The sequence below is a fragment of the Pteropus medius genome, unplaced genomic scaffold (genome assembly GCF_902729225.1).
Source record: "Pteropus medius unplaced genomic scaffold, Ma_sr-lr_union100, whole genome shotgun sequence".
NCBI lineage: Eukaryota > Metazoa > Chordata > Mammalia > Chiroptera > Pteropodidae > Pteropus > Pteropus medius.
Genome location: NW_024342471.1, coordinates 27019887 through 27027382, shown reverse-complemented (window position 1 = coordinate 27027382; position 7496 = coordinate 27019887). Strand labels below are relative to the sequence as shown.

Sequence of the window (7496 nt, the reverse complement as noted above, 5' to 3'; positions counted from 1 at the left end):
TCTGGGCCAGGCACCCCAAGGGCGGGGCTTGGCGTCTCTGCCTCCGAAGATGCTCGTGAGAAGGGCACTCGCAGGTGGAGCCTGAGTCCCCACGGGGTGGCTGGGCGCTGCTGAGAGGGGACCCGGGCCTCGGCCGGCTCCCTTGGTGCCTCAGCCCGGTCACAGGGCGGACGCCCAGCCCCGCGAGGGCCTGGGGCTGGCTCCTGCCCCCTGCCTCCTCCTCGTCCTCCTCTGTCCACTCCTGGCATCACCACCTCTGCCCAGGCTCCTGAAACGATGCTCGTGCGAGCAGGCGGCTCCCGTGGGCACCCGGGGCGGCCGGGGCGGCCGGGGCGGCCGGTCCTCACCTGGCTCTTTGTGGCCGGCGCCCAGCCTCCGCTCGATCAATACCAATTTACAGTCAAACGCAGGGGCCGCTGTCCTCTTAATGAATCTCCCCGGTGCTCTCCGGCTTCTAACGAGCCCGTTAGAGAGGGTTTAAGCAAACTTCGCAAGCGGGCTAGCCGGCACCGAGGGTCCTCCCTCCGTGCTTCCAAAGCCCCGTGAGGAAGAGCAGAGACCCCTCCTGCCACCAACTGCTGCGGCCGCCCCGAGGCCCAGAGCATGGCGACACCAGTCGGCCCCGTCCCCACGGCGGGAAGGGAGGAAAGAGACCCTCGGAGTCATGGGAAGGAGGCCTCGCCACGCCCGGGGGGCCCACAGGTGAGGCTGGGGCCCGGAAGGAGGGTGCCGCTCGTGGAGAGGTACCTGCAGGCAGAGGGCGCAGGGCAGGTGCTTGCTGAGGGGGAGCCCAGTGCAGACACAGGGGTCGGGCCTCTGGGGCTCTGTCCGAGGGTGGCTGGGAGCTGACCCTGGCCTGGCAGGGAGGCCCGGGCCAGTTTCGCTTTTGTCAGCAAAGACAAGGTCCCGGGTGACCTGCCCGCCCCTCCCCAGCCGGCAGCCTGCCCGCCCCTGCCCTGTGAGCAGGGTGTCTGAACGCTGCTGCCCGGCCCGGGCCGTGTCTGCAGAGCCTGCACCGTGCAGGGGCGGCTACGCGGTCAGCTCACATGGGGATGAGTGATCGGGGCTCTGAGAGGCGCCCCACTAACGGAAGAGCCGCTCAGCATAGAGACACCGAGAGGCGCTGTCCCCCTTCCATGTGGCCACTGTCATCTGTCATCTTTGTGTCACCAAGGAGAGGAAAGGGCGCGTGGCAAGCCGCCAGGCCCCGCTCCCCCTCGCCCGAGGCCCTGGGTGGTAACGGGGCCTGAGGTCTAGGTCCCCTGGCCACCTCTGACCCGTGAGGCCTCAGGGGCTGGGCGCAGCCATGGCTCAGGCCTGGGACCCTCCCTCGCCCTGCCTCTCAGGTGCCCATGGGGATGGTGCCTGGAGGTCAAAGGGCAGGAGAGTCACCCCAGACCCAGCAGGAGCCCCCTGTGAGCTTCCACCTGCTCACAAATAAACCTCAGCCACTTTGCAAAAGTTTCCCACCTTGACAGAAAAGCAGCACCGAGCCACCTCCAAGGAGCCCTGAGGGACAGTGAGCTGGCCCCATGCCCTGGGCCTCCTCCAGCGCCCTCTGCGTGGCCCGCCCAGCCCCCAGCCCCCCAGCACGTGGGGGTCTTGCTCCCCTGCAGGCCCCCAGTCTCCGCCCACGTGTGCGGGCTGTGCACGCCCGGCACAGGGACCCTCCCCACCTGTTGGGGAGGCCGCAAAAGTCCGGAGCCTCGACCTGGCCGCCCTGCCCGGGGACCCCTGCCCAGCATCCCTGGTCACTGCTGCAAGTTCCAAGGTAAGTTCAGCCACAGTCCTGTCTGGGCGGCGCTTCGTCGCCTGGGGCAGGTTCGCGCTCCCTCCCCAGCCCCGGCGCCCCCACCCCGTGCCGCGACCCCCGCCCCCGCCCCCCCAGCGGCGGAGGCGCCGGCTCCCCTGCGAGATGCCCGCGCGTCAAAGTTCGCGCATCCCGGTTGGACGCGCCCTCGCGGCCCTGCCGGCTGCTGGCTCTGCAGTTTCCCAAATGCGGACGATGCCGGCGGCCAAGAGAAAACTCCGAGGCGCCCCCGCCGGAGCCACGCGGCCGGGCACACCCCCCACCGCGGCGCCGGCAAGTTCGCGGGGGCGGCGGGGCGGGCGGAGCGGGACTCACCGCGGAGCCCCTCGAGCCGGGCGGGCGGCGGCGGCGGCGGCGGGCGCAGGGTCGCGGCTCCCGGCTCCCGGCTCCGGCACCGCGCGCCCCGCGCCGGCTCTACGGCTCTCCGGGAGGCGCCGCAGCCGCGGCAGCGCCATCCACCTTCGCCCGGAGCCAATCGCGAATGCAGAGGAGGGGAGGCCGGAGCTCCCGACGCGTCCGCACTTGGGGGTGGGGGAGGCAGAGAGGAAGAAGACACCAGGCACCCCCTCTCCGCACCCCCGCCCTTCCCCCAGCCCTCCTGCAGCAGCGCGGACTTCGCGGGAGGGAGATCTTGAGAGGGGGAGACAGCTCGAGAGCCGAGAGGCAGTTGAGGAGAAGCGACCTCGCAGCCCGCACACCTTGAGCCCCTCCCCGCCCAGGGCTGTGTCTGCAGGACGCTTTTGCAACCCCAGCTGGGGTCAGCGCAAGGTAGAGGTCAAGCTGGAACAAAAGGGGACAGTCCCGGGTGTGCAGGCTCACACTCGCTCAAAAGTGGGGGAGGGGAGGGAGGGGCGGGCTGACCGAGGGCCGCAGCGGGTGTGGGGGCCCCCCTAGTATCAGGAGCCGGCCTCACCTTTGCAGTCCTTATATACCCCGCCAAGCATCCCAAACACGCAGCCGGCCAAGTGGCCCCCTCGGGCTGTGCTCCCTGACCATATTTAGTCAAGCAGGGAAAAAATAGCCTGTCAGCTGGGCCGGGGCTGGCCGGCCACCGGGAGCAGGGTGGGTGCGCCAGCGCCATTGACGGCCAGTCCTGGGCCCAGGCTGCCATCCCCTGTCCCCTCCAGCCCCTCCCCGTGAGCCTCCCACCGGCTGTCTCTGCCCTGCCATCCCCCTGCTATTTTTAGCCCAGCCCAGTCCAGAGGCCCTGCAGCCGGGCACAGCGTCTCAGGCCCCGCAGCCCAGCCCCGGGTGACTCCCAGGGCCTGGGCGGGCAGGGAGCCTCCGCCCTGCTCTTGGCCTCCAGGGACCAGGGCCCAACCCAGGTCACCCAGGGCCCCACCTGTGCCCCCTGGGCTGTGCCCTTTTGCCCAGAATCGGGGCCCAGATCAGTCGGTGACGGGGCCCCCGTGCCTCCCTCTAGAGGCTCCCGAGCCAGCCCTGAGTGATGATGCCCACGGGTCACCTTGGACGGGGAGCCGGGCCAATGTGCTGTCTGTCTCCACCCAGGCCACTCCCGGGGGCCCCATGGGAGTAGGAGACCCCACACGCCCGCCCTGGCCGCTCCCGAATGCCCCCATCCTGGGTCCTCACAGGGCCAACCGCCCTCCACGGCTGCGTGAGCTGGGAAGGTCTCCTTGCCTTGGGGTCCCCTAGGACACAGGATGGGGGACAGCAAAAAAGGGTGGCCCCCCTCCCTGAAGGCTGGGTGCAGGGCCCGTGCGGGGGTGGGGATGGCGGGCAGTTACCTCGCTGTTCACCCTGGCAGGACCGCAGGCCACTGGGGGACCTACTGTCCTGGAAGGCTGTTTCGGAACCCTCCCCGTCTCTGCGCCTTGCAGGCCCAGCCCAGCAGGGCACGTGGGGGAAGGGCAGCTGTGCCTGACCCCCTGCGAGCCAGGCCCCGAGGCCCGGGAGCTTCCTGGGAGTCCCTAGGGCAGGAGCGTGGTGGGGGGAGGCGGGCAAGCGAGGCCGGCCGCACGGTGGGACGTTCTAGGGAGCTGGGAGGCTGAGGCGGGGGACGCCAAGAGGGGGCACGCCCACCGGATGCCAGCCGGAGTTGGCCGGAGCCAGTCCGGCTCTGCCCCCAGACCCAGGGCCCTTGCCTGGTTCACCCCGAGGGAGGCGGGGACCCCGAGACGTTTCAGGCGCCCTGGTCCAAACAGTGTTCTGGAGGCTGAGCAGCCACTGGATCTCTCTCTGGGAGTGGGAGGGCCGCACGGAGCTCCCCGCACACGCACACGTGGCCCCCGCCCCTCCCTGCCCTCCGTCCTCAGGGAGGGGTGGGGTGGGTCGAGGCAGCCAGGACCCCTTGGCTGGGCCTGCAGGCGGGCGGAGGCCAGGCCTGTCCCCGAGGCTGGCTCCTGCACATGCTGCTCCAGGGTGGTGAGGGAGGGGGAGGGTGTGAGCAGGCCGTGTGCCATCAGTCACCTGCATAATCACCCTTGTCCCGGCAGCGATGGGACTGGTGTGGGTGGCTGTCCCCAGAGGCACCCAAGGTCTCTAGGACAAACCCAGATGACAGAGCTCTCTTCATTTATCCACAACACCAGCATTCGCGGGCGTTCCGGAAGCTTCTGTGTGGACGATCTGTCGGTCTTTGAAGCATCATCCCTAAGAGGCGGGTATCCTGTTACCCCCTTTATCTCTGAAGGGGAGCCCGGCTCGGAGGGGAGCTGACTTGCCCAAGGTCACATGGCTGGGCGCGGCAGAACTGGGCAGTGGCTGGCGGTCTGGTCCCTGCTGCTCCCCAGAGGCCCCTCACCAGGGCTGCAACGACAGACCCTGCGTCCCCTGCCTTGGATGCTGAGAAAGCGCCCGGGGAGGTGGCCAAGTGTTAGAGAGGCCTGGAGGACACCGAGGCCCTTCCCCGGCACCCCTGGGTGTCCTCAGAAAGGTGGCAGGTGATGGGACCTGTTTCGTGCATGCAGGGGAGTAAAGCGGCCGCCTCCCCCCGCCCTCGCCACCAAGGACGGTCTCAGCGACGTGCCACGCAGGGGTCAGTCCACGCTGGCGGGCGGCACTGCTCTCAGCCGCCGGCGGTCGTGGCTGCCTGCGGCTGCCGAGGTCCCGAAGCGGGGCGAGGCTGACTGCAGACCGGACCCTTGATCTGCTTTGGTTTAGGTCATTTTGGTTCCGCTAGCCGCACGTGAGAGGGGACGCAGACGTTACCGAGGGCTGCACGCAGTGCTGCACGGCGGGCGAGGGGCTCTGGAGGGGACGGTGTGGGGACAGCCTGGGTGGCAGAGTAGGTCAGCGGTCAAGGGAGGCCTCTGTGGGGGATGGACAGTGCCCAAGTGATGTCAGAGGAACGGCAGGCTGACATCTGGAGGTGGCAGTCTGTCCTCTCGGGGGGCAGCATGGAGGCCAGGGCGCTGTGGCACGGCCAGCTGGGCAGGGGCGTGGCCACTCTGGTCGAGGTGCTGCAGGGCTGAGGTTAGAGCTGGCGGAGAGGTCAGGAGCCCCAGGCCACCAGGCCGACAGCTCTGGTCAGCTAGGCCACGGTGCCACGGGGGACCGCTCGGGCTCCGGCTGCTGCTTGAGAGTTTGCCCATGGAGTCTGCGGACCGAGTGGAGGCAGTTATGAGCGGGGGCGTCGGTGAGGGGGACCATCGGCCCTGGGTGGCGGGGAACGTCCCTGTCCCCGCCGAGCAGGGCACCTGAGGCTCTAGGAGCATGGCTGTGTCCGGATCCCGCTGGGGCTGTCCCCGGGGGCCTCGGAGCGGCGAGCGGGGACACGTGCGGCTTCTGCGTCCCGGGCACCTTGCCGCGTGGCCCCGAGTGCTGGGCGGAGGGCGGGGCGGGCCGCCGGGGTGGGGGCAGAGCCTTCCTGGAAGCAGGACAGTAATGGAGCTGTGAGTATGCCCCTGGGAGCAGTGGCTTCTGGCTGAGAGCATTTCCTGAAGCTCGGTCCCCAGGGCTGCTGGCGGGGCGGGTGGGCAGCCCTCACGTGCACCACGTCTTCCAGCCGCAGGGGAGGGGCGCGGTGCCCCGGGACCCCTTGGCGTCTGAGCCCCCTGCACGGTGGAGGAGGGGCCCTGGGGGCGGGGCCTGGCTGCCGAGCCTGCGGGAGAAGAGGGGTGACTCACGTCTCTGAGCCTCGGCTTCCACCCTGTGAGCTGGGGCCTCGGCCCCTCCTTGGTGACGAGGCTGAGCCCAGGTGTGGACAGAGTCCCTGCCCGAGGCCTTGGCGGGAGCTGCGGTTGTGGCGTCAGCTCGGAGAAGGCCCCACGGTCACACTCAGCGCCATCAGGCCTTCTCGACTCGGAGGATGGCGAGAACCAACAAATGAGCGAGTGAATGAATGACTCGGCCGACCGCTGGGCGGCTCTCTGTTGGGATAAGCCCCGGTCACCCAGCGAAACGATGGACGAGGATTCGAGTGGACATCTCCCAAAAGAAGACACGCAGACGCCAACAGACCCACGAAAAGGCGCTCAACGTCACGTCACCAGGGGCCACGGTGACACCGCCTCACCCCCACCAGGGCGGCAGCGAAACAGCAGAAGCCAAAACCCGGAACGGAGCACGTGTTGGCCCAGATGTGGGGAAACCGGAACCTCGCACTGGCCCGTGAGGACGCAAATCCGTGCGGCCCCGTGGCAAACGCCGTGGCCGCTCCTGGAAGCGGTTCCGCCCCTCCGCACGTGCCCCGGGGCACGGGGACAAGGACTCAGACAGATGCCTGCTGCAGGAGCGTCAGTCGCGAGGTGCACACCACCCAATGTCCGGCTGCTGACAGGTAGACCCAGGGGAGGGGTGGGGACAGAGCTTGGCCGTCCGAAGGAGGCGCCATCGCGGCTACAGTGAGGACGATGCTCGCAAACACCATGCTGAGTGCACGAGGCCGGACACAGGAGGCCACGTGCAGCGATGCCATTCACATGAAGGGTCCAGGATTGCACGTCCCGAGGGACAGAAGCAGAGAGTGGTGACCAGGGGCAGGGGGGGATGGAGGCCGATGGGAACTCGGCCTCCTTTGGGGCGGGATGGAGGTGGCGGCTGCACAGCGTGAAGGTCCCCTGTACAGAGGAGGTAAAAGGGATCAAATATATGGTGACAGAAAGAAATCTGACTACGGGCGGTGAACACGCAGTGCGATGTGTACGTGCCTTCCGGTCGAGTCATGCACCTGAAGCTCACCGGCTTTCGTTTACCAACGTCACCATAATAAAAATTGTTAAATAGTAAATAAATAAATAAAAATGGTTAATTTCACGTTATGTGTATTTCACCTCAATAAGAAAAACAACAATAGGGCCATGTGGGCTCGGTGTCCAGCCTCGCCCCCTCTCCCCACTGACCCTCACCGCCTGGGCTCAGGGCACAGCCCACACACCGTGAGGGCCGAGCTCCTGCACTCCTCGGGACCCGAGCCATGCAGAGGGGACAGCCTCTGACTCGACCCACTTCGCCTGCTGGACACTCGGGTGGGGGTGGGGGCAGGAGACGGCCACCCTAGAGCCACGGTCACAGAGGCGGTGGGCTGTAAGGGATCTCCCATGACCCGGCCCAGTCTGCTGGAGGAAAATGTCCCCGTGGGGCAGACGGAACAGCGCCCTCCCTTGGGAGGTCCACAACCTAATCCCCACTTTGCAGGTGTGAGGAAGCGAAGGGTCTTGAGATGGGCGGTGACCCCAGTTGTGTGGGCGAACCCTAAGTGGAGTCCCGGGGTCCTCACAGGAAG

The 7496-nt window shown here is 68.0% G+C and overlaps 1 long non-coding RNA gene across 1 annotated transcript; it reads left to right on the top strand.

The window, feature by feature from the left end:
* Nucleotides 1-314: 314 nt before the first annotated feature.
* On the top strand, nucleotides 315-6758 carry LOC120603915 (uncharacterized). Its single transcript, XR_005653223.1, has 3 exons — nucleotides 315-1771; nucleotides 2404-2578; nucleotides 4363-6758. It is a non-coding gene; the product is annotated as an uncharacterized LOC120603915 (long non-coding RNA).
* Nucleotides 6759-7496: the final 738 nt, after the last annotated feature.